The following is a 22,602-nucleotide window of genomic DNA, read 5'->3' on the forward strand; positions in this document are numbered from 1 at the left end:
TCCTGGTATCTTCTTAATTGATCCCCAGTGGTGAACAAGAGTGATTATCAAAACAATGGTCAAAACAAGGATTCCAGAAAACACTTAGGAAAACTGTCCTGCCCTGATTCCCAGCTCACAGACCCTGAACAAGTGAGAGACAGTGGCACAGAGTCTTGTGACTGTCTGTCCTGGGTTCAGCAGTAGCAGTCATTTTTCCCCTTCTTAGCAGCTGGTGCAGTGCTGTGTTTTTGACTTTTGGCCTGGGAACACCAGTGTTTTTAGTTGCTGCTAAGTAATTGTTACTCCTATCAAGGACATTTTCAGTCTCATGCTCTGCCAGGGAGGAGGGGCACAGGAAGCCAGGAGGAAGCGCAGACAAGACACCTGACCCAAACTAGCCAAATGGGTATTTCATACCACAGCACGTCATGCCCAGTATATAAACTGGGGGAAGTTACGCAGAAGGCCCAAATAGCTGCTCAGGTCAGGCTGGGTATCGGTTGGTGGGTGGTGAGCAATTGTATTGTGTATCACCTGTGTTTATTGTTTTCTTTTCCCCTTTTAGTTTTATATTCTCTCCCCTTGTTATTCCCCTTATTATTATTTAGTGTGAGGTGTCCCTGCCCATGGCAGGGGGTTGGAAATAGATGATCTTAAGGTCTTTTCGAACCCTAACTATTTTATGAGTCTATGATTATTGGTGGTAGCAGTAATGGTTTTGTATTATGCCTTATTTACTGAACTGTTCTTATCTCAACCTGTGGGAGTTACATTCTTTTGATTCTCTCCCCATCCCACCAGAAGTGGAGCAGGGGGTTGGAAGAAGAAGGGAAGCGAGTGAGCAGCTGTGTGGTTCTGTTACTGGCTAGGCTTAAACCACAGCAGTTCTTTTTGGCACCCAACGTGGGGCTCTAAAGGTTGAGATAACAACAGATCTGAACAGAGTGTGTCTAAACCAGGACACTCTCTTTACAGTAAATCACTGTCAGATGGGCTAACACTTGCTCAACGTACCAGGGTAAAGCTGTTGGCCAAGTGTCTCCCACTTTTACTCAGTTGGGCAGTCAATCTGCAAGCTGGGGCCTGAATGTGATAGTTCATACTGCAGAAACAAAATCACATCACTGGCATTTGAAGACTTGCTCTAATTCTGCAAAGTAACTCCTGAGTTGCAATAAGCAACAACCTTAGCACAGCAGGGTCCTCTTGCAGACTGTGGTCTAGAAATGCAAGCCAAGAAGTGATGTGGATTTCACATCAAGAACATTTTAACACACTGAACAACTGTGAAAGCTGAAAACTATTCACAAAAGGCTAAATGTGCCTCAGATGAGCTAGAGAATTAGGCATGTGGATGAAAGAGTAGATAGGACTTTGAAACCAGACCTTACTTCTGAGCTAAGTTCTTGGTTGGAGGGGGTTGGGTGAGCACTAAAACCTGCAAATACAGAATGCATTTCCTGTGCCAGAGGTCATATATGTACTAGATCACCCTCATCTCTTTGGATGACAGCAATTGAAAGGCAGCCAAGAAATAGATCTATCATCCCGGGCATGCAACCGCCTTTTGTACTCAAGATCACAGACCTGGGATTAATAGTATTTGGCAACTTTTTTCCCTTTCTGTAGGTGCTGCATCACAGAGGCTTTCTTACCTCAGCAACAGGATGGTCCATCAGGTTCATGGTTCTGCTTTCTAGAGCAAAACATGGGAAACTGGCTGGAACCAGATGTAAGGAAAGGAGAGGTGTTGCTATTACTGCTAGCCATTTTAGCTACCACAGTGCTCCAACCACAAGGGGATGACAAAGATACTTTCAAAAAGCAGAAATTTGTTGTCCTCAAAAGTGGATAATCTGAACAACTGGACAAAAATCAAGTTTCACCAATGGGCAAAATCTGCAGAATCAGGGATGCCAAGGAGAGCACTTCACAGGCTGCTCAACCAGCAGTGACAAGATCAAGGAACACCAAGGAATACTTGAGGTACAACTTTCCATGATGCTGAAAATATAATTAACTACATACATCATCTCCAGTGTGTTGCTGGGTTGGAACCAAGAGATTAAAAAGAAAAACTACAAGCATTAAACACTCAAGACTTGATACCACAGTGCTGGGTTCCTCCCTGAAGTAGTGTACACCATGAAGGAAGACAGAGGAGGCAGCAGTGGATGATGCATCATGAAATCCACACCAGAAATGAGAGCAACAAGACATTTTCTTAACAATGGTTGATATGACATCTGTTATAAGTGAAAATTATCTGCACTTCTTGTAGGAACCCTAGGGACAATAAAATCAAGAACAAGCAGCACAAATTGAAGACCTAACATCCATTGAACCATCATATATTTTTATTTTTCTGTTAAGGCAAGAGGAGAGTGTTAATGACACACAGTTCTGCTGACAGTTGATAGTTAGAGAATAACAGTGAGTGAACTGTCTCCAACGCCTACTCTGAACAGGCTAAGGTGGAAAGGTGACCATCAGGACCCTGGTCTAGCTTTACAGGGGAGAGAAATTAATGAGTGAAAGGACTGATGCTTTGTTGTGTCTGCTCATCATCATTAGTATTTTCTGACCTTCATGTTGCATAGGAATAGGCAAAAGCATGAGAGATGATGGTACATTCAAACTATTTTTTCTTGAAGTTAGGATGGATGAGTATAGTGTTGTATGGAAGTAGGGAAAAGAAACAAGGAGGCTGAGGTACACATTTATAGTGAATAGCAAGTGATGGCATTTTTAACTGGTTGGCTACATAAGGCAAGCTAAGGGAAAGCTGTATGGGGCCTTTGAAATTTAAAGCAATGCCCCTGGGATGTACATCTAGCCTGGAGCAGCTGGCCAAAACACATCCATTTAATGTGGGAAATTGCCTAGTTGGAGTTCGCCACACAATTTAGTGGAGATTTCAAACAGTTGTGTATATGTCTACAGTGAATGGCTAAAATGGGTGCTTAGAAGTATAGACATGAATATTAAAACACTGGTAAAAACAAAAATTAAAAAAAAAAGAAATCTTGTTATTCCACTAGATGTTGTGCTCTACGGAAAATGTTCATGAAGCTTTTGGATATGAGGGTGGAACTAACTGGGGTATGCCCTCCTAGTCTCACCACTGTTGATACATAAGCATAAGCTGCTGTTTTAAACACACAGAAAATAGCAAGAAGCAACTGAAAGCTAGTTCATAAAATGCTTCCTCTGGGGTCATCCACATTGTTGTCATCAGTAAAGGAAAAAAATAATTTTTGGAAACCTAGACAGGTAGTATAGATCATGTAAAGTAAACTGTGTGTGCGAGTACACATTTCTCTGGCTAAGATACCCATGTCATGTGGAGAAGTGTGTGCCCAAAATAACAAAAATCTGCCAACTACTTAATCTTAGCAATTCTGTATAGGAGTGCCTACTAATTAGATGGCAGTTAGTGTGCATTGGCTCCCATATCATATTATCTCAAAACAATAGACTTGCACTTTTCCATCATCAGCCTGCTTTACTCTCTAACATGAATGAGCTGCATCTGATCATGTAAAATCACCTTGTACAAAGTATTCTGTACTGATTTTGTAATGAAATGTTTATTTGTGAATATGGAACTGGAAGGGAAAACGTCAGCATCCATAATGAATTTTACTACACCATCTGCACAGCAGGTCAAAGAATAGGGAAAAAAAAAAAGTCATCCTTCTGCAAGACAAAAATGTGTGCTTTCACTGAGCATTATTTTCAAGATGGATGGTATGGTGTCTTGAGCAGGAGAAAATTCAGTAGTATATTCTGTCCTTAGGAGAACAGCAGATTGAAAGTACTGTCTTGGATTTTAAACAAAAGTGAAAGGGATGGAAAATGGGCAAGTTCTGGGGTCATAAATATTCACCTGCACCTGTAACATCCCCACTGCATAATAAAAACACCTGCTGAAGAGATTCAGGCAGATCTGGATTTTCCTTTGTTGTTTATCAATGTCCAATAAATCAGAATTTGCCTTTGTATCCCAATTCTGGATGCCGTGAGATCCAGGTAATCCTACGTTACTGACACTGAGATTATAAAAATTATTGTAATTTAATTAAGGCATTAAATTAAAATAGCTGGTGGCCATTGTGTAACTGATAACTTATTACAATGAAAATACTGAGCATCTCAGAATAGCCATCCATACAACTCATCCAGCATGATCAATGTGCTTGCTAAAAGGAAAGTTAAATTATTGGATTTGAAATAACATCCCAGATATTTCTGTGAATTGTTGCTCATGAGCAGATATTTGTTTCTATTCAGTAATCAAAAAAAGAAGTTTTTCTTTGACATTGTTAGTGTATGATTTTTTGTTTGAAGAGTTTTTAAAATTTATGTTGAAGAAGGATATTGTAGACAGAGACACAGACCAGCATTCCAAGCAACCAACTAAACAAGTTTCAACATTGCAATCAAGTATTTGGATGGAACATGCCTTCAGGATCCTACTCTGTCATGTGGTTCACAGTACATGAACCCATGAGGAAAAGCCTTATCAGCCTCACATAGGAGGGAAGCCCCATCTTAGTCACATACAAGCTTTTTCTTGGCTTGTATCCCTCCCTCTTATTTCCCATTCAATGCCCTGCAAAATATCCCTGCTTCCCCAAGTTTTCCATCTTTTTCTATACTGCATGGGCATCACCAGTAGTAAAGAGTACAGATCTCTTTCCTCTGACTTACTAGATTTTCTCCCACAGTAGACTCCAGCTGTGAGCTGAAACAAATTGTAGAGAAATTCTGTTCAGCCATTATAGCCATGATAACAACGCTTAGTTACTCTGTGGAGATGTCTGTGCCTTTATGTAGCAGACAGATAAAGGGGCTATACGCAGGGCAGATACTTTAACTTCCAAACTTTAACAAGTCTTTTGTAAGCACATGCAGACTGAATTAAAAAATCAATAATCACTAGGCAAATAACAGGTATGCTCTTGACACTGGAGGACCCAACGCAGTTTACAAGTCTCTCTTCCCACCTTTAGTCATATAGCAGTTTGCCAGTGAAACAGGCAAAACTTGCAGGCAAAATTAAAGTACATTTTCCTCTTTCATTTTGTTCTCAGAGATGTAAGGACTATTTTCAGCTAAAGGTTTGTCAAAAAAAAAAAAACAAAACACCAGCCTAAGGGCACTTCTGGCAAAAGAAATTGCAACCTGAACTCATTTGCTCTGAAAGCTAAAATAAAGATCTTTTAACAGAATTTGTCAGGCATCTTTAACTGTAAGCAGTGGTAACCCAAGCACACAGCAAGTACCTGAATAAATTTTCTTTAGCTATCATCTAATACACACTTAATATGCACTGTTTTGGTGTTCTGTGCCTCAGCAAAGTAGCTGCTTAAGCATTCAAGCATAATTGATACAGGAAATTAAGGTACAGTGAGATCTGAGTTCAATTCTACTTATAAAAGTAGCTTCCCACCCGGCCTTTATTCATTTGGTAAAGTCACTTAAAGCAAAGATCAGTGTTTCTTTAGGGATCTGTGGAAAATCAGCTCTCTTTTCCTTGTTACATGTTCAGTGTGTAAAGTCTCTGGGAAAACAGATCGCCATATGCTGTTTCCTTGTAACACATAGAATAGTGGATTCACCAGCTGTGGATGAAATGTAGACAAACAAAACCACCATAAATGGGTTCAAAAATCAAGAATTCACTAACTATATGACCAGCAACGTTTATCCAGGTCAGCTCCTAATTTAGAATTTTAAATAGATTTTGACCGTTACCTTCAAAGATCATTACTGCCCTGTTACAACAGGCAGCATGTACACACAAACCCAGAACTATTCCAGGGGAATTGTGCAGTATATACGACTATGCAAGGTTTTAATGAGTTGCCATTGATTGCAATGCAGTTCTCTGTTACCTGGATGAGTTGGGATTCAACAGAAAGCAATGGCAATATCTCCATCATAGTTGCCAAGTCATCCCAACAAAACAGCAGGGGCAGAACAGCGGGCTTTCTATCTTATCTGTTAACTATTTCCAAGGTACCTTTCAGGCCAGAGTCAACATGTGGAAAACAGATAATGGTTATAAGCTGATGATCACCTAGAGATGCTGTAGAAAAGAAAATCTGGTTGCTGTGTGATTAGAGTTCACACATCTACAGGTAATTCTAGAGAAGGGGGAAGGTTAAAGTTGCCCTTTAAGAAAGGTAAAAACCTGAAACTGTCCCTGGGCAGAATTTTATTTAATATATAATCCTGACCTAGGTTTGCTTAAGTTCAATTAAAAATAGCATCCTCAGAAGCAAACTTAAATGACTGAGGAATCATTACAAAAACATAAAACTTTTCTTTCTTATGACAGCTGTTATAAAACAAGGTTCTGCTAGCCAGTGGGAAATGCTTTCATTTCAATATTTGTTCATGCCTTGGTCAAAACAGAACCTAAACCAAAATACAAAATCTGCAAAGCTGAAATGCAGGATTCCTGCATGTACTTTCATCTGTTTTATTATCTCTCTGTCTTCTCTTTGCATGTTGTCATAGCTCAATTTGAATTGACACAATGAAGAACTTTGTGCTGATAAATGGAATGTTTCAGTCAATCAAAATGCCTTTACTCCTCGATAGAGAAATGTTGTTCAATTCTTCCATAGGAAACAATATTTTCAAAAACCACACATATTCTGCTGCTGAAGTAGACCCCCAGGTGGGCTCTACTTCTGATCTAAAGATATATGGTTAATTAATCTGAAGGAAAAATTTAGACAGCTATGGCTTGTCTAGACATTTAAAAAAATCTTAGCAAAAGAGAATGAAACCAGTATGGTATCTCTTGCTAGAAGATTAAATGATGCTGATTATTTCCGAATGGCTTTTGCACATGTTTTCCTACACATCTTTCTTCTTTTTAGCCATTTTCTTCATGATCAAGTTTTAGCTAAAGAAGGCAGTCCTGTCTGAAAAATTCTGTTGATTTATTTGGAAGAGAAAGTGATATGTAACTGAATCCTGTAGGAGGAAATCTTTGTATATTAGAGGTTTGTTGTAGATGGCATGCCAAGCTGAAACTGAAAACTACAGGTATCATTGCCAGTTAGGGCTGAACTCTCCTCTACCTCTGGAGAGGAAGTGTTGTTATGTTCCCAGGAGAAGCCCACTCTGAGGGTTGAGGGTGGCAGGTCAGAGTTCACCTCAGTCTGTCACAGCCTTCATGCATGAATCAGAAAAGATCCTGCAGAGGTTTTATTTTAATTTTAAATGAGCAATAGATGATTATGTGCTGTAAAACCCCAGATTTCCTGTCTCACTTCTATAAAATGGGGAAAGCACTTCCTCACCTCCCAGTACCTGCTTATCTCCCAGGGATGTTGTAAGGGGAACTACACTAAAGGTTACAAGGTACCATATGAATGGAGCTATATTAGTACATTAAGAGATAGACAGAAGGATGAATATTATCCCCGAGGAGCAAAAACACCTGCCGTTACTGTGACAGCTACAGAAACTACTAAAACGTATTTACTAGCTTATATAATAGCAGAAGAAAGTTGTTAAAGTAGGGAAACTTGTCCAACAGATAAGCCCAAAGAATCCCTGTTCAAATACAGGTTTTTATTTGGACTTGTTCCTAGTTTGACATCTTTGCATTATTGCTTTTTTTAACTTTATGAAACATGATCATTCTCTTCACTGTATGAATTGTAGACTTTATGCTGTCTGGCTTTCTGTCATGGTTTAACCTCCAGCAGAAACCAGCACACTTTCAAATGTAGCATCCATGCAGAGAAACAAGCACTTACACCAACATGTTGCACACCAGTAGCAGAAAGCCCAACTCAGAGCCATCAGTGGTATATTGGTCTTATGGCCACCACTTTGCTTTATACCTGTCAGATGAACTGGGATTGGTGGTAAAGCTGGCATCTGGGTGGGAAGCAGGCAGGTCAGCTGCTGGGTAACCAACAGCCTCTGATTAAGCAGAGACTACCACAAAACCTGTGTCAGCTACCAGGGACCTTCATAGCTAAAAATAAGGTACTTCTATTAATCTGAAGGTAGAAAACTGATTCATGTGGATCAGATCTGCAATGGATTCAATATTCCCTATAAATCACCTGAAAGTGTCTTGGAACACAATATATGCACTGACCAGTGGTGACATTTGCTGAGGGAAAGCTTTTGAAGAGTCCAAGGGATGCAAAGGCAGTATCTGACCCATGTGCTACACAAAACAGCTGAAACAGACAAACACAGCAAACTCCTGACTGAATGAGGATTATTCACAGACATTATTTTGTGTATAGTGGAATGAAAACATTTAAATTAATTGCAGACTGTTAGCGGTGAATGTATTCATCTATTCCTAGAAAGGAAACCAGAGCAATTTTTTCCACGTCTCAGTAGTTCCTCAGTGATACATGCAGTTTCCTGACATCTGTCCTCACTATTTTGCTTCCCATCCCTGAGAAGAACAAAGCTGATGTAGGAGTTATTTACAAGTGTATACAGGTGTATCTTAGCATCTAGGAGAGACTGGAAGTGCAGACCTCAGTGATTCACTGATCCTGTCTCTAGAGTCTCTCCCATCTATTCTGAGCAGATATTCTATATAACATGTACAGTATCTGATCATAAAAAGTATGTCCTTTATATCACAGCTGTGATGCAAGTCTTTATATTTTTATTACAGTATTTCATGCAGAGAAAACTGGAGTGTTATTCAATGAATTCCAACAACAGGAGTACAATTCAAGCTCCTAGCAATATTTAGAGATCATTTTAATTAGTAGGTAATTTAGACAAATGGCATCTTATTCTTGCAAACATCACATTATGAAGAGTAGTGACGTTTAATACGTACTGTGCTATATCTATCAGGCCAATATACAGCTCCATGTATGAACATAAAAGAAATATAAGCAAAACATCCCAAGTCAGCACCATTTCTCAGTTTGCAATAACAAATATCAATCCAGCTATAGACCCCAAACATGAGTAAAATTGGTAAAGCACATTTAATACTGGATCCCAAAGGCTGAGATATTTGTATGATGCAAGGTATAGACTTGAACATCTGCAAGGTATAGACTTGAACATCTTTTACATCATCTTACTTGTTTCAGAACATAGTTTAAACTACTGCACTAAAAGCATAGTAGGAAAATATTTTGAGACTCCAAACCACACTTTCTTTCTTTTCATGATGAAAATATAAACCATGATATCTGCTGTCAAATAACTATGTTCAGTCCTAACAAAATGGGAAGATCCATTTCCTCCTCTTGTTTCAGATCCTTGGCCTGGACATGAAATCGAGATAGACTTTGGTGCTTCTACATTAGCTCTTCAAACCAGGAGAGTGCTTTTGAAATGAATACTCCCATCTTCCCCACTTACATGTACTCTAGTTTACACTGCAGAGCAGCATTGGAGTTTGCTAACCAAACTCACTTCAGAGAGAACTAAAACAGAAGAACTCCTACAAAAGTCTACCTAATGTAGCCCCAATGCTAACGGGTATTCTGGCTTGCTATTGTGTCTTTCATTATTCAGTCACTTTATCGACCTGTTGAAGACTGGTCTTTTAATTTTCCTTGAGAATACCTATTCCCAAGGAGCACTGTGGGCTGCTGAGGGCATGTTTGGAATCTCTGTGCTCTTGAGGAGAATGCTTATTGTGGTATTTCACTTTTCTGGAGGCTATCTCCCAGCTGAGTCCCAGAATCCTAGCACAGCTATGTTAATGCAAATGCATTCCACATGCTGCATTTTAAAAGTAACTTTTGCATGAAGGTGACCTAAGCTTTAGCAGTCACCTCTGCTTGTATCTGTCTGCACTGATTATGGGTACAAGAAAAGCATTAAAATGTGTCAAACTGGCTGTATGTTTACAAAAACTAAAAGTAATCTAAGTGGTCAGCAGTGGAAAAGGGAAGTAGTAATCACTGTGAGCTGGTATTTGCCTGTTCTTTCCTTCTGTGCTCTAATTTCTAGAAGTAATTTGCATTCTCACACGGTGTTAAGACCTTTGGTTTCATGAAGGATAAAAAAAAAGGTCAGGTCTAACATAAATGCTTTTTCACCTCCTCAGCTACTGTGTGGAGGAAAGAAAGCCTGTCACTCTCCACCTCCAGGCCTGAGTTCCAACCTCACCGTAGACTCTGACTGAAACCTACTTTAATGGAAAATTGAGAGTTGACTCTTACCAGTATGATGCTAGCCAAACACATCTCTATTAATTACAGAGCAGGTGTACTGCGCTCATTTTGGGCTCCCCAGTGCAAGAAAGACATTGACAAGTTGGTTTGAGTCCAGAAGGGGGCCATTAAAATGACGTCATGTCATAGAGTGCGTTATGTTAGGAGAGTTGTTATGAACTGGGTTTGTTCAGCCTTAGGAAGAGAAGGCTAAGAACGTTTCATATTTCTCTCTTTAATTCCCTAATAGAAGGTCATAGAAAAGAGAAGGATGACTCTTCTCAGAAGATCGCAGCTAAGAGACAATATGTAACAGTTACAATTTGTTAAAAGGGAAACAATGGTCAGATATTAGGATTATTTTTGTAACTTTTTCTTTTTTTATGATGAAGGTGATTAACCATTGGAATAGGAGTCCAGAGAGGATGTGAAATCTCAGTAATTAAAGATGTTCAAAAATTGACAGACAGAAAAGCTCTAAGCAACCTGATCTAGCGTAACAATTAATTCTACCTTCAAAATTGGACCTACTTTGAGCAGAAAATAGGATCAGAAGACCACCAGAAGTTCCAAGCTTCCATCCAAACTAAAATATGCTATGATTTTTTGATTCTGCTTGTTTTTTTTACACTGCTAAACCAAGGGAGCAACTGGCAGTAAGAGAATTCCCGGGCTTAGGTGGATTTAGAAATCTGGTGGCTTCCAAAACCAGGGATATACCCTCTGAAGCCAATATAAAACAAGCATTAACACCAAAAATGTGAAAGAAAGGCAACTAGATATGAATAATAAATGGAAACAGTACTGTACCAGTGTGCACATGAAATACAGCTGCTACAGTAATTTCAGTCTCCAAGATAACAGTAAAAACAATTACTGGGACAATACCACATTGCCCTAAATCATTAATATGCCTGTTTGTTGCCCTCATGCATTAATCCAGCACAAGGAAAGACTTTTTGTAAAACAGGCTTGCTGACTCCACTGCTGCTGATTTAATGACATTGTTTGGCATCTATCCCTGGTCTACTAGGTGGATTCAAGTTGTTATTTTGCAGCTCACAAGTAGACCCAGTGAGAGCAGACAAAAATTTCTGGTTTGTTTTGTGACTTCACTACTGTCACTGCAGTGAATGCCTTGTCATGTTCATACAATGCTTGTGTCCCCAGGGACTGCAGAGTGGTTACCATTCACAAACCTCACCTGAGGTCATGCCAGCCCCTTCTGAAGCAAAAGGACTCAATCACAGCAGAGACATCTGTGATGCTCATCACTGAGCAGAGGGTGTTTGCTTCCTCTTGTGCCCTCATTTGTACCAAAAGCTGTCCCTACACCTGTAAAAGAGGTCGAGCTGCCTTTCACTAAAAAGCAGTTTGCACTCAGCTTTGAAGGGTAATTCCCTGTCTTGAACCTGTAATTTTCTACAGTCTAAGGTGACCAAGAGTGTTCTTTTAAAAGGGAAAGAATGTCAGTTGTTATATTAAGCGTCTCTTTAGCATAGGCTTTATAAGACAGCAAGGGCAACTGAATATAATATTTTCTCATGCATTGTAAACACTAGGAGACAGTTATGAGATTCTCAGCTTTCATAGTTCTTTGAAATTACTCTTAATTAAAATATGCTAGCAAATCTAGGTAATTTATGAGTTGATATGTTACAAGACAGAGCCAGGAAATTATTTCTGGTTTCCTTCCCTTTCATTCTGAGTTCAAATCACCATTGCAGTGCTCTTTAGCACACACTTTATTTAGCTTTACACCAACTGATTCCAAATCCTTAATTAAGTGCATTCTTTTTTCCTAATTTTAAAATATGCAGGATTTTAAAGTATAACAAATAATTAAGAAATTAATTCAAGTGATTAATGAATTATTAATACAGGCTAACAGCAAAAATGTAATAATTATTAGAGCTGTCAGTACATGCTGTGGGATCATTTCAAAAGTGCATTCTATCAGCTCACTGAAACAAAATATTAAAGAAATAAAAACATCCCTGCATAATTTGTAGTCCCCCAACCTTGTCCTAGTACTAGACCAAAGTGACATTCTGATGTAAATAAAACCTTAGTAACATCCATTTGTAATTCTAATAGTACAGAACAGGTTGCTCAGCAAACAGAGAGCAGTGTAGTCTCTTTTAACACCCAAATGATTTTCTCATTGGCATAAGAAATGTTTGTAGTTAAGACAGTTTCACACGCTCTGCAGCCTCGGGAAGAGGAAACATCTTGGTTTGTCTGCCTCAAACTGATGCTGCTGTTGAATCACCCAAAACCAACAAGGTTGGTCCCCGCCTGAGGAGGCAAAGACACTGTTCTTCTCAAGCTCACAGAAGCTTGACAGAAAACACACATGCACAGTTTCCAACCTGGATTTTTTTTTTGTCTATTTATTTTTTTGTCTGCCTCAGAGTAAGAAACAATCTAGTACACACGTCCAGTCTTCCACCTGAATTTCTGCCCATTTTTCCGTGCATTTTTTGTCACAGGATCCAAGTGCTTTACATTCACTAAAGTATTTATTTTCCTTTTCTCCTCATGATACACTAAAATATTATACCCATTTGGGGAAAACTGAAGCACATATGGTATGTTTGTGGAAAAGAGGGACTGATCAGTTCTTTCTACTCCACTGACACAGCTGACATGTCAGTTTATATTTACACCTGGAAAGACACTTAAATTTTATTCCTAGAGAGTTAAAAATCTCTGTGAGTTTATTTCTCTTAAAACCTCTTTTCCAATCGACCATTTGGCTTATCTCCAACATATTTCACATTTGAGAGATTGGTTTCCATTGTACAGCTATAGACTAGAGGGAAAAAAACATCACTTGCAAATTTTTAAGCACAGATTGCAGGGAGTTTCAACATACTTATTGTTCTGGGTGATGAATCATATTAAGTCTGGTGTTTGCCAGGCTGCATTGCACTTATTTGATATGACATCCAGTACCTGAGATGTGGCAATCTGATGCAACACATCACAGCTCACTGAATGATCACATCACGACACCTGAGATTGTGTGGTTATATGTGGATGCCTTTTTTAAAGGAGTTTTTAAGCTTTAATTTCTTTTCTGTTAGTACTTTATCATTGATTCCAGGAGGCTGAACAAGTAACTCAATGACTGTGTCCACTGCCTCATTTCCTCTACAATGCAGCCCTGAATTTAACCATTGCCATACTAGACTTCCTATGCAGCTTTTCCAAAAGAAAAGCACAAAATGCTTCAACACTTAGCAGACAAAAATTATTGACTAGCTCTGCCAGTTTATTTGCAAAAGAGAAAATGGAGCTCCATCCTGCCAGTTGGCAACCCAAAGAAAATGGGTTGAAAATAGCAGCTAAAGAAGATCTGGGGTTTGAACACACCAGTAAAAGCAACTGAATTGCAGGTGTGTGATGGGTTACCACCCATCATCTGTGAGGTTTCTCATGCATTTTCTTCACATATCATTGGAAGAGATTAATGCAGTATTTTCTGCTGTGACTGAGACAGGTTTCATAGATGTACATCAAGACTTGGAGAAGATTTGAGGTAATCTCTTAAATTTTGTAATTAGATCACATTGGACTGGTTACTTGCAGCCCTGTACCCTGAGATTCTGATTCAACTGAGTATTTGTCTTGCCATAGTTGTGATCTGGAAGCGTGAAGTGTGTGGACAATGATTTTGAATGCCCCTCAAACAAATACATTGCTGCTCCAGTTGTTTGGTTGCATCAAATACATAGAAATACAAACAAACGTTCCAGGATCCTTTCTTTATGGGTTTGTTTCTTTTTTTTTTTTAATTTATTTTCATTTCCTGTAAAATAGTATTTTTTTTCTTCATTAACTCTCCTAAAACTCCAAAGTTACTTTTGCTATAAAGGAGCACGCAAAGTTTAAACTTCCGTAACTGGTTTCTTAGAAAACATCTCTGTGAATGGCAGCAGATCACCCACAGGAGGATCCCTGGAAAAATAGTGTCAGTTTAAGTATTGTCATCAAACTTCTTCAGCCCATTAAGTTGTGCAATTTTGCATATGATTTCCAGTATACTTAACAGGAGGGAAGCACCTGGACAAGGAGTGGTAAATATAAATCAACAGATAATGATATTCCTCTTTCAGTCACACTTATTACCAAAAGCATCAGAGTCTTTATGCTTATCCATTTAGAATAACATCTGCCTGAACAGATATGGCTGGCAGTAATTACAGGATACAAGATGATGGATTTGGAGTTGAAGAATTTTCCTTGTTTAAAAAATGCTAAAAGCAGAGAGGTAGAAGGATAATTTCCTCTTCATTTATTTCTTTTATTTTTTTGTTTGCTTGCCTGTGTCCCTTCTTCTCTTTCAATTTTCACTAATTTGGAGAGGTGACAGCTCTGTGCTTCTGCTACTGTCTGGCCTAATGATGCAGTTTGCGTTTTTGTATTCCACCTTCTCTTTGATATGCAGAGATCCAATCAATGTAATAGAACTGATCAGAACTGATGCCAAGAAGCAGAGATTCTCCAAATTTCTGCTTGCAGTCTTCAGTAATGGCCTTGTCTGTGGAGGGCGAAAGTGTCTAAAGGATCATGTATGTTACTAAGGCACTTAGTTTTCCTTATTATAAACACAGTAGGCCGTTTCTTTCTATAAATGTTCCTAGTCATTACTACTGGTTGTTTGTGTTGTTGTTTTTTTTTAAATGTAAACCTCTTATTGTTCCTGTCTGCAGAATGAGACATGAGCTAATGATGCTCTGCAAAGTTCAGTCTCGCTGACACAGGAGTGATCGAAACTTAACAATATGTCAGATTCAGTTATCTTTGCTGACATTTCCAAGAGCTGCTACTAGCAATGTAATTCTGGATGTGGATTCACTTACAGTTCTTCAAAATGCTCTTTAAGATACTACATTAAAAAGGCAATCCAAAGAGAAGCTTCTTTCTACTTCTAAACACATCCTTAAATTACACCAGCGGAGTTGCAACTCTCAAAAGTGGATCCGAATATGGCCCTAAGCATTTTTAACAGCTATATACCAAGTCAAGTCTTGATCCTCTATGCTCTGTGCTTCCAAGCCTCCCACACAGCTGCCTCTTTCATGAAAGCTTAATCATAAGAGCAGGAGAACAGCCCAAATATTCAGCAGTGGAAAGCAATAGCAAACCCTAAACAAGAATTAGGTTGGATAGTTACCAAATGCACCATTTCTATAAATAGCCTGAATTCTGGCCTCTCCTCACTGTGTACTGTCATATATCTATGTTGCATTGATGTCTTATGATACAGGCCAATTACCAAAAGAACTGGTATGAAGCGACTTTATTTGGATTTGAATCCAACCCTACAGCAGTTACAAACATTAACCACCAAATGCTGTCTAGCCCAAATGAATGCTCACTTTCAAAGATTACCTCAAGTTCATTCTTACTTACAGGAAACTGATTCGTATGGTGCAAGAGACAATGCTAGATATTATATGTGTCATACAGCAGGTTACTATCAATACTTACAACTGGAATTGAGAGATAATACTAAAGGCTTCATTGAAATTCAGAATGAGATAAATGAGTAAAAATTACATTTTTCAGAGTATAATGAAGGCTTCAAGGCTCATTCTGAGCTCACTGTAGTCATATACTGCTGCAAAGCCATTGGCATTAGAGAAGCTATACTTGATATAAAATGTTGTAACTGATATCCAAATTATGGTTTTTCAATATTAACTAAATTGTATGACAATGTGAAAGGACATAATCATCACAATTTGAGGCTTTATTGTGGCTGTTTCTTAAAGGAGGAGAGGTAATGAGGGAAAGGAACGAGATTTTCTGATTCAGGTGTAATACTGCTGTTTTAATTCCCTCCCCATCCCACACCCAAAATGGATCCAAGACAGAAGATTTCCCCACAAAACCCCACAGAAAATATGAAACTCAGTGAGGAAATATCATAAATAAGTTTTTAAAAACATTTTAACTTTTTGTACTTCAGCTTTCTTTCCCCCAAGTGGAAATATACATAACATACTGGTTCTGGTGTTTTCCCAGAGTAGATGGTACTTCATGCATACCTTTCCCTTGGCGTTAAGCTGCACATGTTGAAATAGCTGCTGAAACTTGTTTTACCACTGCACACCAAACGTTCTCCACAATCCTAGCAAAAGCCATGTGCAAAGTAGGAAGGCACATGGAGACCTGATCTGAGGCACATGTGGGGACTGCAAACATGACTTGGACCCACAGTATTTTATCTTTTTTTTCATTTATAGTGGGGTTGGATTGTGTAAAGCATCGGTACCCAGCAAGGAGAGTAAGGATATTGCCTAGCAGTGATAGCCATCTCCTACACTCCATGCCTCTGACATGTGGTACCAAATCTTTAGATTATACTTAGGAAACATTCAGCTTCTTTACTGAGAGGGTGGTCAAAAACCGGAACAGCCTTCCCAGAAAGGTGGCTGACAAGCCCCAAGTCTATTAGTATTTAGGAAGCATTCAGACACTGCCCTTAGCAACATGCTTTGGCTTTTGGTAAGCTCTGAATTGATCAGGCAGTTAGACCAGATGACTGTTCTAGATCGCTTCCAACTGAAATAGTCTATTCTATGACAGTCTCTGCCCCTCCACCATGGTGTTTCTGCAGCTGGAACAAACCAACATTTCCTCTTTGGGTGCAGCATGTTGAGAAGCCTTGGAAGAGCTCCAGTTCCCATCCATGGCATGTTCATCTGTATAAAGTCCACAGGAAAGGAGCAGTTCTCTGCTCCCTCATTGTAGCTAGTCTGTCACCATCACCAGTAGCAGAAATTTGGACGCAATCCATCTTGCTGAAAGCTAGGTCACTGCAACAAAGGTGTGTGACTCAAGCTCATTGTCCTGAGCTCTCATTGCAGCCAAATAATTTTTGGTCAATATATTCAGGAGAGTTAAGGTGTGATTCATATGATAAAATACAGGTTCCTGCTCTGAGGTGAGCAGAATCACTGACTGTCCTCTTTGACTGAAGTGACTAGGTGAGACCTCAGAAAAGCAGCTGTAGTGTAGATGGCTGTATTATAGGTGCCCACAAACAGATGAGCTGAACCTTTGCAACTGCAGTCAGTAGAAAGCATAGTAGAGCAAGCTTTTTATGGGAGTCCAAAGCACAGCAGTGCCCTCTATCTTGCTTTTATTCGGAAATCATAGCTTTTTGGCTCAGGAGTTTTCAACTTTAAAGTTGGTAAGAAAAAAGTGACTCATTGAGAGAAACTCACATTATCTTATGGTAAAAATTAACAATAAAAAACCTCACTAAATACAAACCTTCCTCCTTCAGGGCACAATTCAGTATAAGCCATTTTCACTTTTCTCATTGATAAATCCCTCCATTAACTACCTACAGAGAGAAGAGACCATGTAGACATCACCCTATGTGTTCTTCCCTCTGAGATTCTCTTCCTTGTCACTGTGTGGAATCACATACATCCTCCTACAATAAGGAATATTTTGTCCTTATAGAGACACCATGGGGTAGCTCACTTGCTCAGTGCTTCTCTTGCAGCCAGCATGAACAATAGAGCAATTTAATTTTTTTTTTTTTGTCATTAGAGTGCTAGGAAATTACTTTCATTCTACTAATTTCCTCAACCTCTGCAAAATCCTGGCACTGATAATACTTTCTGTTGGGTTTAGGAATAAATTAGTGCATCTAAATGAAGGATGTCTCTGACTGATCTCCACTAAAGCAAGATTTACCTGCAGATTTATTACAGCTTTCCTTTTTGTTTCCCCATGGGAAAGTTCACAAATGATGCAGCAATCTTGTTCCAGTAATACTGTGCTTAAACACACTTCACAGATTGTTTGGTATTTAGGATGTTCTTCCTTGTGTGAAATGAAAAAATAGCCAGTTAGTAAATCCAGACTGAGATTTTCAAATAGCATGACAGTGAATGTTTAACAAAACAAATCTTGCTCGCATCTCATTCAGACAATAACCACCTGGAAAGTACCTGCACTGAAATAAATGCCTTAACGGGAGGATTGCAAAGCAAGAGGAAAGGGTGAATATCATTGCATTCCTGTGACTAACAGTTACTTGCACTTTATTGGTGAGTAATTTGAGGCACACTGGTTCAGTTACCCCAAGCCCTGATGAAATAAATAAGTGCAAGAATCTTAATTCCTGGTTCTCTGCTTCGGTAGGTTGCTTTCCAGAGTTCTGGCCTCTCTGGGAAGATGAAATTGAGGCCGTACCTACAGCACCTGGCAATCAGTAGAAGCATGGCAAACCCAGGGTTTGTCCACACACTACTGTGGCCACTCCACCAGGAGCAGCCAAGATATGCCAGTGTGGTGCTGTGCACCACTGAGTGAACTCAGCCTCTCAGCAAGGCTAACGGGCTTGGTACCAGCCTGGGGAACATGTTTCAAGCTCGACACTAATGCGGTCTCTGCCAGTGCCCTGGCTACTCTGGAGATATCTGCTTTGCACTGTGGGCTTCATTTCAAAGGTGTTTTCAAGTTCCAGAACTGCTGCCCAGACTGTGTCCGTCTCCATATCAAGGTTAAAAAATATGTGATGTCTTGCTGCTTTTTGTTGTCCTCAGCAGATCACAGTAGATTCAGTTCCCAAACAGGGCCCATCGTTTCAAGTCTTTGATTATAATATTTGCTATAATACAATTAGGAAGCGATTTGGTTTTAAAATCTGACTATAGCTGGAGCTTTTGAATGTTAAGTCTTCAACAGTTGGAATATTTCACTTGAAATACCGAAGTCTTTCAGTTTCAATTGCAATAACTCCTGGGGTGTGAGCAACAAACCCAATGCTCTCTTCTTCTCTGTTCCAGCTTCAGAGACAGGGAGCTCAACAAATAAAAAATGTGGGATTTAGTTCCTGCCACCTTCCAGCTAAAACTGATGGGTTTGTGCATGGCTTTCATCCTGGTACTTTCCAGCTCCCAGTTTCTGTTTCATTTATTAGTCACCTTTCTGTATTGTAAGTAGCTTTAAGCTGTAATATCACTTGTGGAGAATGAAAAATAAAAAGCTTAGTCCACAGAGGCTAGTGCTCCTGTACAGCTTTTGTGGAGACTACGTAGGGACATTAGGCTTTTTAACACTAAAATGCTGATGCCTTGCAAAAGAATGGAACCTTTGCTCTCTGTGAAATACAAAGGGCCTGATCCCAATCTTATTTATAATGAAGTAAATTAATAGTGACTGACAGGAATTCAGGAATTGCTGCACCATTTCAAGCCAGGAATGCAGCTCTTGCAGTGCTGTCTATGACCCTGGCCAGCAGCAGTTACATTAGAGAACGTGACAAGAAAGGCTTTAAAAACAATTAAGCATGACCTGCCTATAGAAAAGACTCCTTCCTAACTTCCAGTTCAAAGGTTAGTTTGTGCCTTGAAATGCAAGTATCTGTATCAATCTCTAAAGACTCAGATAGGCTACTTTTAGTCATTGTCATTTTAACTTCATTTTCTTCCATACATATCCTTCAATTTTGGTGAAATGAAGTTATTACACCATAGTGGCCATAAAGTCCCATATTAATCTCATGAGCTTGACAGAAACTGTGTATGACCTGACACATGAGATCTGAATGGAAAAGCAAACAAAAGACTTCCAGGAAAGCAAACGTGCCCTTATTCACTCCCCAGGTTAGTCAGGATTTGTTTTACATGTGCATGGGGACACACTTGTTGTGAACATAACAAGATTGATCATCTGGAATTCATGCAAATCCCTCCTCAATCAAACACTAACCCCCCTGTTTTATAGCATTTTATAGCATTTTGCCAGCTGTGTTAAAACACATCTGACATTGTATCTGCACTCCAGCTGCCCTTGTGCCCAAAGGTTTCTCCTTCCCTAGAGAGACACACTGTCTGTCTCTACTGAGGCAATCTGGAGGAAGAACAAGGGAAAGGAACCTCCTCCTGCACAAAAGAAAACCAAATTGATCATAAAACTTGTTCCCTTACAAGCAGCTGGGAAAAGTCGCATACAAATCATGGCACCTTGCTTTTGCAGAAGCTTTTGTGAACATTTCCTTATGCTTCTTGTCACAAGGATTTAAACTGTCTTTGAATGATTCACAGTATTAAGAAAGTACCTTGGGAGAAACTTCTCCCTTACATACAGTATCATAACCAACATGCCAAATCAAAAGTGGCTCTGCCTGAGGACATCTGGGGGACATTTGCTACAGGGAGCAGATCAGGGATATGACCAGAAGGAACTGAGTGTGGCAGGCCCATGTGGTGGAAAAACTACTACATCCTTGTAGCTTACAAGTACTAATGGGACAGTTCATAACAGCCCTGGTCTCCCACTTCTGCTGCCTGTAGCCCAGAGCCCTGCCGCCACATCTTCTTCAGCATCTCCCCAGTCTGTTCCCAGTGCCCCTATACCTCTGCTCTCTGGTTATGCCGTACAGGGTACATGCCTTAGTGGGGGAACTGCTCATCCAGTACTGGAGGACAGAGGAAAAACAGTGGGGAACTGAAGTGACTATATCCTGGGCAGGGTACCTCCAAAAAGGTCTGAGAACCCCATTGCTTTAAAGTCACGACTGTTTTTCAACATGTTTGTGCAATCCACAGCACTGCTGTAGTCCCTCTACTAAAAAAAAACCAAACCAGTCTATCAGTTGGGAAACAAATATGTATCTTAATAAAACTATTTTTACAACAGGTAGAAATGTTGAGGATTTACTAGAAAATAATAGAAATTAGAGACTGGGGATTGCAGAAAACTGGTAGAGAAGGAAAAGAACAAATATGTAGCCTGCAGCATTAAAGCTAATAAGAACAAAAGAACAAAGAAAATATTAGTAATGGTGCTGCTACTTTACTAGATATAAATGAGAACAAGGATAATCTTATCCAATGAGGAAAAAAGTATTTTCTGTCAATTATTAAAAACAGCATTAAGTTAAATTAAAGTTGAATACTGCATCTGGATTACTTGCAAGCAAACATCTCAAAAGAGCTGTCTGAGGAACTGGTTATATTGTTGATTGAAAAATCCAGAAGGCCAAAGGGAAGCTAATGCTGGTCTAATATTTGGAATAGAGTAGGTGATATGACCCTGACATTCCTCCCAAGCAAAATAATGGCTGGCTAGTATTGTTTTCAATTAACTTAGGAAGAAAGGAGGCTAAAATAACAAGGCTGAGTTAGCGGGAAAAGAATCTTGTCAGACTACAAGCCCATGACTTTCTAAACTTGGTTGATAAAGATCACAACGCTGATATAATGTACCGTGTCTAAATGTTCAAAGGACCACTGTATGGTCCTTTGGTTCAATGGACTGCAGTATGGCTGTAGATCCCACAGTAACACAGCCAGACATGATATACAGTAGTCAGAATATGACTGCAGCTCCCTCTTCCCTGATGTGGCTGCATCAGGGCATGGTCTGACAGAGGGGAGATTTAGATTAGACATTAGGAAAAAATTCTTCACTGCGAGGGTGGTGAGATGCTGGAACAGGTTGCCCAAAGAAGCTGTATTTGCCCCACTCCTGGAAGTGTTCAAGGTCAGGCTGGATGGGGCTTTGAGCAACCTGGTCTAGTCTGAGGTGTCCCTGCCCATGGCAGGGGAGTTGGAACTAGATGATCTTGAAGGTCCCTTCCAACCCAAACCATTCTATGATTCTATGGTAGTGTGTCCAGTATTAAGGATCTGTAAGGGATTTGGCTTGGGATGCATGTTATTTGATAAATAAAAAGAAAAATTAAAATCCGTTTGGCACACATAAAATAAACAGCTATCTCACAGTTACATATGATATATGCATATAATTATGGATTAGAATTCGTTAGAAAATACATTAATTTCTGGTGAGAGGCTGATGAGAGCTGTGCATCTTCCTAAATTCTGGAAGATTGTTGATGATCTGTAAGGAAATCTAAAATCATTAGTGACAGAACTTGCAGGTGACATGTAGAATGGGGACATGATGAATAACAAAGAAGGTAAATTACTTATAGGGAATGATCTGGATAGCATGATAAGTGAGCAGATTACCGCAAAACCCCCTATGTGTTTTGATAATATGCAACCAAGCAAACCAGACATTCAGCTATGAAGAATGAAAGTTCTGCTTCAGCACTGGGAAGTAGTTTTTAAAACTGGCTCCATTATTATGAAAAATGACCATCTGACAACAGGAGGGGCTGTGGCAAAAGCCACAATAGCCCCTATTTGGGCACATAGAATAACTGGAGATTACTGAAATATTAGGTATACTTTAGTAAACCAGGTAGATACATGATAAATTTGAAGTAAGGGATATGATGAGATAGTGAATGATTCACTGCAACAACTTTCAAGATTTGTTCTTGACTCCTTGTCACTGAAGTAAAATACAGTCGCATCTTTCTAAAGTACTATGGGGGATAAGGGAAGAGTGACTGACATCATCTGCCCGGACTTGTGCAAAGTGTTTGGCAGTG

The sequence above is a fragment of the Pezoporus occidentalis genome, unplaced genomic scaffold, assembly GCF_034315485.1.
Source record: "Pezoporus occidentalis ecotype Australia unplaced genomic scaffold, CSIRO_AGI_Poc_V1 ctg31, whole genome shotgun sequence".
Taxonomy (NCBI): domain Eukaryota; kingdom Metazoa; phylum Chordata; class Aves; order Psittaciformes; family Psittacidae; genus Pezoporus; species Pezoporus occidentalis.